Source organism: Saccostrea cucullata, unplaced genomic scaffold, assembly GCF_032062105.1.
Source record: "Saccostrea cucullata isolate Sc308-1 unplaced genomic scaffold, CSIRO_AGI_Scuc_v1 ctg7008, whole genome shotgun sequence".
In the NCBI taxonomy this organism is placed as follows: domain Eukaryota; kingdom Metazoa; phylum Mollusca; class Bivalvia; order Ostreida; family Ostreidae; genus Saccostrea; species Saccostrea cuccullata.
Window position 1 is genome coordinate 2,501 of NW_026935319.1, and position 10,677 is coordinate 13,177.

General features: G+C 36.0%; 1 pseudogene; it reads right to left on the minus strand.

Annotated features, from left to right (window-relative positions):
- The window catches only part of LOC134242481 (uncharacterized), a 3,191-nt pseudogene extending 510 nt beyond the window's left edge, over positions 1-2,681 (minus strand).
- Between the last annotated feature and the right edge of the window lie 7,996 nt (positions 2,682-10,677).

Below are 10,677 nucleotides of genomic sequence, written 5' to 3' on the forward strand. Positions count from 1 at the left end.
CTGAAGATCTCTGCTTGAGAAATTGTCCAAATTTTTAGAGCTACAGATCTGCCGCTATGCATCCAGGGAAGTAGGGGAAAGGGGGGGCTTAGTGATATTTTACTTTAGTATATATTAGGGATGGCAATTTCTAATCGGTTAACCGGTTACTCGGTCGGAGCGATGGTAATCAGTTAGAAATTCTGTAATCAGGTTAGTCGGAAAAAAATTAAATTTGTGTAAATTTGAACACAATAGCCTAAAATTTCAATTTAAAAAACTCATATAAAAGATTAAGTGTTCTAGTGTTGAGAGGATTATGGAAAGAAATTTGCTAGTTGATGGGTAACCGGGTTTTTAAATACTTATTGCATTAAAATAAATAAAAATATTTAAAATCATTGCATTGTTGACTTTTAATTGAGGGTGATTTGGAGATAATTAAGACTCTCCGGGTTGACATCTAAGGGGTAATTGGTCAGTTTTTGCGATGTTAATTGTGGTTTGAACACCATGCCGTTAGTCAGCCTGTACTACGTTTCTTTAATGATTTAAATTAAATGATTGATCAGCAGCGTAACTGATTATAATGTGTATCTTTCCCCCTTCTATCCGTTATAATTACTTATCAAATTATATTATCAAACAAACATTGTAAATTAAGCGAGAGTTTAGACTTCATATTGATTATTCTGACAATACGGAATAAGCCTATGTAAGATTTCTGATTTTTTTAAAAATGTATCTGAGACTTCCATGCCTTCTTTTGTGTTATTTTTCTTTGTTTTGTCATAAATTTTTAAAATGAAATAAAATATAAATAGTGTTCTGATAAAATATGAACATATTATTTCTGTATGTAACATCCTCTTGGCCTTGTTTATTTTAGGAAAGCTTTTAAAAAATTATGAAATATGCAGAGAATTTTTGATACGATTAACCGATTAATCGGTCGGAACGTCTTGCGGTTAACCGATTGGCGATTCTGTATTCGATTGCATGCCATCCCTAGTATATATGGATTTAGTTGCTAAAAAATATAGCGTGTCCTACACTCTAAATGACAGTAAACTTTTACTGATGTTATACCTGTTTGTGCATATATGTAACTTTTCCTCCTCCAAGGCCATATTGCAGGATTTATCTGCAATTTCTTCAAATGCACGCCCCACCTCTCTTTCTCTTTCTTTCAAGGTTTTGTGGTGTATCGTTGGAATATTTAATTGTTGTTTATTTGTTGCTCCCCAATTCCAACATTAATCATTGCTGTAATTGTGTAAAATTGAAACTCAATACCAACCAAATTCAAATACCGTAATAACTTCGAGAATAGGAAGTATATATTTCTGCTAATATATATATTTCTTTAATTCTTTCAAATCGATAAATCTTTTTTTCTTTTACGTGTATTATTGAAAAGAGCTTTCTACTTTAAGCGCATTTATAGTATGCGACATAGCCTCTACAATATAGGGCATTTACAAATGTCGTTTTATGATTTTTAGTAAATCTAGTTATAAACATAATTATACATTCACAAAATTTTACTTAATTTATTAAATATTTTATTACCAAGTAAATATGAAAATATATCGATAGCAATATGTACATGTATTTTCATTAGACATATGAGCATGGTAGTATGCAAGTGCGCTCTCTCTCTCTATCTATCTATCTCTCTCCTGGTATGGAATACATATATTTTCGGGACATTTTATTGTAAATGATTCCAGGGCTATAAAATCACAGGTGTCTTTCAATTTTAACGATTTCTTCAGAAAATAATAAATGCATGCATTTCGCATAAAAGAAAGTTATAGGTATGGGTTACCGGTATACAATGTACCAATTACACATATCCGTTATCACTTGATTTCGTATTATCTTAAAACATCGAGAGAAAAAAATGAAACGCACATCGCAGGCACGTGCCAACATAGGGGAGAGGGGAGGGGTTGCCCCCCCCCCCCACTTTATCCAAAACATAACTTTTATTATTGAATATGTCAATTGAAAGAATGGTCGACCCACTTTTTGATTCAGTAAATTGAAAAAGGGAAATATAGCGTTGTATGCACAAAAATCGGTACTGAAAGAAGTTGTTATTCAAAAAAAGTTTGCCAATTCTTACCCCCCCCATCACATACTCAATAATTATATTTTCGAGTTTCCTTTTTATTTGCTAAACATCTTTTATAGGCAAGTAAAAAAAAAAATTATGTGGCTGGCCCCCCACTTTCAAAAACGATGCTACGTCACTACAACGACCCATGTTCATTGATTATTTTTACCAAAGTGTACAGCCACTTACCTGCTGCAAGTTTTGTGTTGACGTCAAAACATTTAGCTAGACCAGTTTGGTTTGCTGTGTTATGTTTTTTTCCTGTATACACTGGGCTGATTTCATTGCACTCCGAACATTTTATGTAAAAAATGGAGGCTAAACCATATTTTCTTTCGCTTACGCACCATTCTAATCTTAGTGAATTCGAGCAATGAAGACACGATCGTAAACCCTCAATCAAAGTATCTAGTTCTATGATTCTTCTTTCTCCATTCCAAAAACTGCCTTGACTGTCCTGCGACTCCTCAGATGTCTGATTTTCTTCAGCACTCTTAACTTCTTCTTTTTTGGTAAACAATTTTAAATTCGACAATCTTCTGCGAGTTCTTGTTGATATAATTCTTCCTTTGTGCCGCATTTTCAAGATTTGAATATTGAATCTTTGACAGGTAATGCTATTATGACGTAATTTTATGAGTTAAAAAATCAAGCAATTTCCCGCGGAAATGCAATGTATATTTGTATAATGAGTATATATTTTAAAAAAGAATTTTAAAACCACATACAAAATACAATTATGGGGGGGGGGGCTAATATTTGTTTTTTGTTTTCCCAAGTGTCAAATTGTAATTTTTGAATTTACCGGGTGTTAATCAATACAAAAATTACAATATGACAACTATATTGTAATTTGTGTATTTTCTTCCACCCGGTATATTAAAAAATTTCAATATGACGCAAGCAAAATTAAAATTTTTGTAAAAAAAAAATTAATAAATCATAAAATGACACTTTTAGGAGGCTTACGAAAGGTAATAAATGAGATATAGTATTTTTTTTTCTAAATTACTAAGAAACCTAAAAAAAAATTGCTTCATTTTCTGCTGTAAAGTACATGTAAATATAATATTGGTTAAATTATAGGACATGGTTACACCTTGTAGTGGGCCTCCGGTAATTCCTACTGGCCTGTAAACTATTCACTATTTTTGTTATTGCATCATAAAGGAATATCAAGTAAAATGTAAATAGATCTGTAAAATTAATAATGATTAAACAAATGATATGTATATATATATTTATTTCTAAATCAGATGATGCTGAACATCATGCTTGTTCTGTAGTGTTGTCATGTTTTTGCTTGTGAGATTTAACCGCTGAACCTGAGGATTACAACATATTTGACAGACACATGTCCCCGGCCCTCCCCGTGTCGATTGTTTCAAGTCGGTGTATGACTTCATTACTAGTATTACATGTATTCAATTCGACTGAAGAAATTTTAATATTACGTAATAATAATAGTAATGTATTGTTCTATTTTACTGGTGATTCCTACATGATGAGTTTATATTAATAATTAAAAATATAGATACAATAAATAAGTTTATCAAAACTCTTTATTAGTCAGCAATTGGCGTTATAGAAAGTGAAGCGGGAAATCATTTGACGTCTTCATTGTGACGTCATAAACGAATGTGCACAAAACGGCTTCTTGAATCGTCTAAGTTGTATACAGAATTTGATGACGAAAGCAAACCCGCGACCTTCCTTAAAAAGATAAAAGTAAACTTCTCCCTAATATAATGTTACGAACCTCTACTGTTATGAAAATAGACATTGCGTCAGCTGTAGTAGTTATTTTTATTGTGTGACGTCACATGGTTTTCCGGAAGCTGAAGAACATCTGCACGAGCTCGCGATCGTCTGCGAGGATACGGGATTGGAGAGACTTGGCAATGGACTGATGGTATGTCGTACTTTGTAATTCGGCCCAGGATGTTTATAATACCGTGAAAGTACATATTTAGTGACCACAGTCCAAAGTGTCTGATGTTCTCGGAGTGGTGTAATTCGTTCTGGACTGGAGGACATTCGAAATGAACAGCTGAGTAAACGTTGTCTGAATTTGTTTATGATGTCAATTTGTGTGTAACTGTAACTGTGTGTTTATTTGATTCTATTGCTTGTTTTATCATTAAAATTTGTTAAAGTTTTAATTCATTTTGGTTGGTGTGTTTTTTGTAAGTGTGTCACAGGTGAAAACGAGCTATAAATAGATTTGTGTATTCGGCGCACGTTACAAATTGGGGGCTCGTCCGGGATAATCGAACTTTTTTGGGCTTTTTGTAGGAAAAAGTACAAAATGGCTTTTTATTGTAAAATTTAAACGTAGTCCCATGACCAATCATGGATTTGCTATTTTTTAGAAAATGATTTTTTAAAAGAATTTTCCTATATATATCTTAAAAATTTCGGCCATTTTGGCCCCGCCCTACCCCTGGGGATCATTTGGGAATGCTTTATGATGAATTATGGCTTTGTCATTTTATTATCCTATATACACACCAGTCAAGATGGTTTTTAACATATGAATTGATGAATTATGGCTTTGTCATTCTTGAGAAGAAGATTTTTAAAGTATTTTTATATTGTAAAACTTTGGTCGGCCATTTTGGCCCCGCCCTACCCCCTGGGGGTCATGATTTGAACAAACTTGAATCTTCACTACCTGAACATGCTTCCATATGAATATGATGAATTATGGCTTTGTCATTCTTGAGAAGAAGATTTTTAAAGAATTTTCCTATATATTTCTATGTAAAACTTTGGTCACGATTTTTCCTACCCCCGGGGGTCATGATTTGAACAAACTTGAATCTACACTTGTGCTTCCATATAAATATGATGAATTATGGCTTTGTCATTCTTGAGAAGAAGATTTTTAAAGAATTTTCCTATATATTTCTACGTAAAACTTTGGTCGGCCATTTTGGCCCCGCCCTACCCCCGGGGGTCATGATTTGAACAAACTTGAATCTACACTACCTGAGCATGCTTCCATATAAATATGATGAATTATGGCTTTGTCATTCTTGAGAAGAAGATTTTTAAAGAATTTTCCTATATATTTCTATGTAAAACTTTGGTCGGCCAATGAACAAATTTGAATCTACACTACCTGAGGCTGTTTCCCCATAAGTTTCATCTTTCCTGGCACAGTGGGTCATGAGAAGAAGATTTTTTAAATATGCCACCAAATTCCCAATTATCTACCCTTGAATGAGGGCGTGGCCCTTCATTGGAACAAACCTGAATCCCCTTTACCCAAGGATACTTTGTGGCAAATGTGGTTGAAATTGGCCCAGCGGTTCTTGAGAAGAAGTCGAAAATGTGAAAAGTTTACAGACAGACGGACAGACAGACGGACAGACAGACAGACGGACGCCGGACAAAATGTGATCAGAAAAGCTCACTTGAGCTTTCAGCTCAGGTGAGCTAAAAACGATATCTCGGAGATTTTTGATTACAAAATTATATCATTTGGGAATTTTTTTCATTATCATACACACCAGTCAAGATGGTTTTTAACTTAGAGGATTTTTTGAATGCACCAGATGCGCGGTCACTTCAAACACTTAAGAAAGATGAACTGTTTGAGTTTGTGTCAAAGTTTCACTTGAATGTTAAGCGCAGTGCTCGGAAAATAGAAATCAGAAATGCTGTGATTCAGTATTTAGTTCAGAGAGGTATTTTAGATGATAGTGCATTGTCATTGGTTGAAAATTTGAAATCTAGTGAAATTGAAAATAGAAATTTTGAATATGAATTAGAATTTAAGAAATTAGAAATTGAACAAGAGCGAGAAAGACGTGCATTTGAAAGAGAAAAGAGAGAATATGAAAAAGAGAAAAGTGCGCAAAATCGAGAACATGAGTTACAGATCAAGAAATTAGAATTCGAGACTCAAAAGATAAAACATGAGTTAGAACTTGAGGCTAAGGCCAAATCAAAATCTGACTTTGATGTGACAAAGAACATAAGACTTGTCCCTAAGTTTCAAGAGAAAGATGTTGACAAATATTTTATTCATTTTGAGAAAATAGCAGAAAATTTGAAATGGCCAAAAGAATTCTGGCCACTATTGTTACAGAGTGCATTTGTTGGCAAAGCTAGGGAAGTCTACAGTGCATTGTCACTTCCACAAAGTACAGATTATGATGTTATTAAGAAAAATGTCTTAAAAGCATATGAACTTGTACCAGAAGCCTATAGACAGAAATTTAGAAATTACAAGAAATTCAATGAACAGACTCATGTTGAATCTGCGAGAGAGAAACAGAATATGTTTGAGAGATGGTGCACTTCTAAAAATGTTGGATCAAACTTTGAAAGGTTGAAGCAGGTCATTTTGATTGAGGAATTCAAAAATTGTATACATCCTGAAATTAGAACTTATTTAGATGAACAGAAGGTTGAGACTCTTGAGCAAGCTTCAACTGCGGATGATGATTATGCACTAACGCATAAGGTATCTTTTGTAAAACTCAGTACCGGTACTAGTCAACAGAAGATGGTCACCTATGACAGTTCTCGAGGGGGACCAGACACTTCACAGGTAACTCAACCTAAGATGGCCTACTCTGAGATCAAAGGTAAGGACAAGAATAATGAAACCTTAAAGCAGGTCCCAATTTGTAATTATTGTGAAAAGAAGGGTCACATTAAGTCTGAATGTTGGGCATTACAGAGGAAAAAACCTGTAAGTAATGATGGTAAGCCAAGTCCCACTGCTCTTACATCTGTCCAAGGTAAGGTTTCCTGTAGTCAGTTTGAGAACATTGCTGTTAAGCCAGAGTCTGATGTTCTTAGAGAGGAATTTAAGCCTTTTGTATTTAGTGGTTTAGTGTCGGTGGATACCGACTCACACCCTATAAGAATTCTATGTTACAGGTGCTTCTCAGTCTTTGTTACTAGAGGGCGTGTTGCCACTGCCTGAGAAGACACATACTGGTTCTGAGGTGTTGATTCAGGGTGTAGAATTAGGACTTGTGAAAGTTCCTCTTTATGTTATAGACTTGAAGTCAGATTTAGTCTCTGGGTCTGTGGTCGTAGGTGTCAGACCTACTTTACCTGTTAAGGGAGTTTCTCTTCTGTTAGGTAATGATTTAGCTGGGGGTAGGGTAGTACCTGACCCAATCATTTGTGAAAAGCCTAGTCTTATGGGAGAGGTAGAGGAGAAGAATAAAGAGTTATTTCCCTCATGTGCTATTACAAGGGCTATGGCTAAGAACCTAGAACATGCTGAACAGACGGTAAGTCAGAAGTTAGATACAGGGAAGAACTTGTCTATAGATCTTGATGAGACATTTTTATCAGCTATGTTAGATTCAGAAAGTCACATTTCTTCAGAGGATCAGCAGTCCAAAGGTGATGTATTTGGTTTACAGGAGATGTTAGACAACACACCTCTTACTAGAGATAAACTGATATCCGAACAAGAGTCAGATGTTGAATTACAAGGTCTCTTTGAACAGGCTTTGTCTCCAGAGGAGGCAGAGAAGGTCCCTATTTGTTATTATAAGAATCAGGGTGTACTTATGAGAAAATGGCGTCCCCCTGATGCTTCAGTAGAGGATGAGTGGCAAATCCACCATCAAATTGTAGTACCTAAGGCATATCGGAGAACAGTAATCGGTCTGGCCCATGACACACCAATGTCGGGTCATTTGGGGGTCACAAAGACCTACCATAAGGCATTGACTCACTTCTTCTGGCCTAAGATGAGAAGGGATATAGTCGACTATTGTAGGTCATGTCATATCTGCCAAGTGTGGGAAAACCTAATCAAAAAATCCCTCCTGCTGCTTTAAAGCCTATCCCTGCTTTTGATGAACCATTTACCAAGGTCATTATAGACTGTGTGGGTCCCTTACCTAAAACCAAATCTGGTAATCAGTACTTGTTGACAATAATGTGTGCTTCGACACGCTTCCCTGAAGCGATTCCGCTGCGAAACATAAAGTCTAGAACCATTGTCAATGCTTTGACCAAGTTTTTCACCAATTTTGGTTTGCCCCAGTCAGTACAGTCTGATCAAGGTTCCAATTTCACATCACAGGTCTTTAAACAGGTAATGCAGGAGTTAGGGATTAAGCATCATACATCCAGTGCATACCATCCAGAGTCCCAGGGGGCTCTTGAGAGGTTTCATCAAACCTTGAAAACTATGATTCGAACCTATTGTTTGTCGAATGAGAAGGAGTGGGGCCAGGGAATCCCCTTTCTTTTATTTGCTGTTAGGGATGCAAAACAAGAATCACTAGGTTTTAGTCCCTTTGAACTTGTATATGGTCACACTGTGCGAGGACCATTGAAATTGCTAAAAGAGAAGTGGTTGGTTGAAGAGAGTGAGACAAATCTATTAGATTATGTAGCAAAGTTCAAAGAGAGGCTCAGTCAGACTTGGACGCTAGCCAGAGAGAATCTAAAGGTAAGTCAAGACAAAATGAAAACCTGGTATGACAAACGTACCAAAACGAGAACATTTAAGTCAGGAGACCAAGTCCTTGTCTTGCTACCAATTCCAGGTCAGCCTTTGCGTGCTAAATACTTTGGCCCATTTGAAGTTGAACGCAAGGTCAATGACTTAAATTACATTATTAAGACACCAGGTCGACGCAAGAGCAAACAGCTCTGTCACATCAACATGATCAAACAGTATCATAACCGAACTGACATAGATCACCCTAAGGTAGAATCAGTTGCTGCTTCAAGCCCTGAAGTAAAGTCTACCCAAGAACAAGACCAACTTGCACATGAGTATGATCAGTCTACTCCTAAGTTGAAAAACTGTGTTGTTTTGTCAGACTTGGAGTCTAAACTTAGCCACTTGCAAGAGAATGAAAAAGAAGAGCTTATGTCTCTTATACAAGAATTTACACATTTATTCCCGGATGTTCCTAAAAAGACCAATCTTGTACATCATGATATAGATGTTGGGGATGCATCTCCCATTAAACAACATCCTTACAGAATGAACCCTGTAAAACAAGAGCACTGTAATGCAGAACTGGCTTATATGTTAGAACATGACATTATTGAGTACAGTAACAGCCCTTGGAGCTCCCCTTGTCTACTTGTTCCCAAGCCAGATGGGTCGTTCAGATTCTGTACTGACTTCCGCAAGGTCAACACAATTACCAAAACTGACTCTTACCCGATTCCCAGAATTGAAGACTGCATCGATAAAATTGGTCATGCCAAATACGTAAGTAAATTCGATCTTTTGAAAGGGTATTGGCAGGTCCCATTGACCGAGAGAGCGAAAGAGATTTCAGCCTTCGTTACCCCAAAAGGTTTCTACCAATATAAGGTGATGCCTTTTGGGTTAAAAAATGCCCCTGCAACCTTTCAAAGGATGATCAATCATTTACTTAGTGATGTAGATGCAAGTGAGGCATACATTGATGATGTGATAGTGTATAGTAACACTTCTCAAGAACATTTGTCACATATTAGGGCATTATTTGTGAAACTTTCAGAGGCAAATTTGACTGTAAGCCTTACAAAAACTGAATTTTGCCATGCTGTAGTTGAATATTTAGGCCATGTTGTTGGTAACGGCCATGTTAGACCGGTTTTTGCTAAAGTTGAGGCAATTGTTAATTTTCCAGCACCTCAGTGTAAGAAAGAACTGATGAGATTCTTGGGAATGGCGGGGTACTATCGAAAATTTTGCCCAAACTTTTCGACCATTGCTAACCCATTGACCTGTCTCTTGAAAAAGAATAGCAAATTTATTTGGGATGAATCATGCCAACAGGCCTTCCAACAAATCAAAACAATTCTCATGGTCTCTCCAGTTCTTTCATCACCAGATTTTGATAAAGAATTTTTGTTGCAAATTGATGCTAGTGATGTGGGTTGTGGGGCAGTTTTGTTACAAGAAGATGAAAATTATGTTTGTCATCCTGTTGCTTATTTTTCCAAAAAGTTTTCCAAATGTCAAAAAAATTATTCAACTGTAGAAAAAGAATGTTTGTCCATGTTATTAGCCTTGCAGCATTTTGATGTGTATGTGAATTCATCTGTACATCCAGTTGTTTTCACTGACCACAATCCCCTCACATTTGTTCACAAAATGAAAAACAAGAATCAAAGGCTAATGAGATGGAGTTTGGAATTACAAGAGAAAAATATTATCATAAAACATATTAAAGGAAAAGAAAATTTAATTGCAGATGCTTTGTCAAGAGTACATGTTGATTAAAATGTTATTTTATTGAAATGTATGTAAATTTTGTGAAATCATATTGTTTCATTGTAATTGTAAAAGTTTTCATTATACTCAAACTTTTCTTTAAGGGGGGAGGTGTTACGAACCTCTAATATTATGAAAATAGACATTGCGTCAGCTGTAGTAGTTATTTTTATTGTGTGACGTCACATGGTTTTCCGGAAGCTGAAGAACATCTGCACGAGCTCGCGATCGTCTGCGAGGATACGGGATTGGAGAGACTTGGCAATGGACTGATGGTATGTCGTACTTTGTAATTCGGCCCAGGATGTTTATAATACCGTGAAAGTACATATTTAGTGACCGCCGTCCATAGTGTCTGATGTTCTCGGAG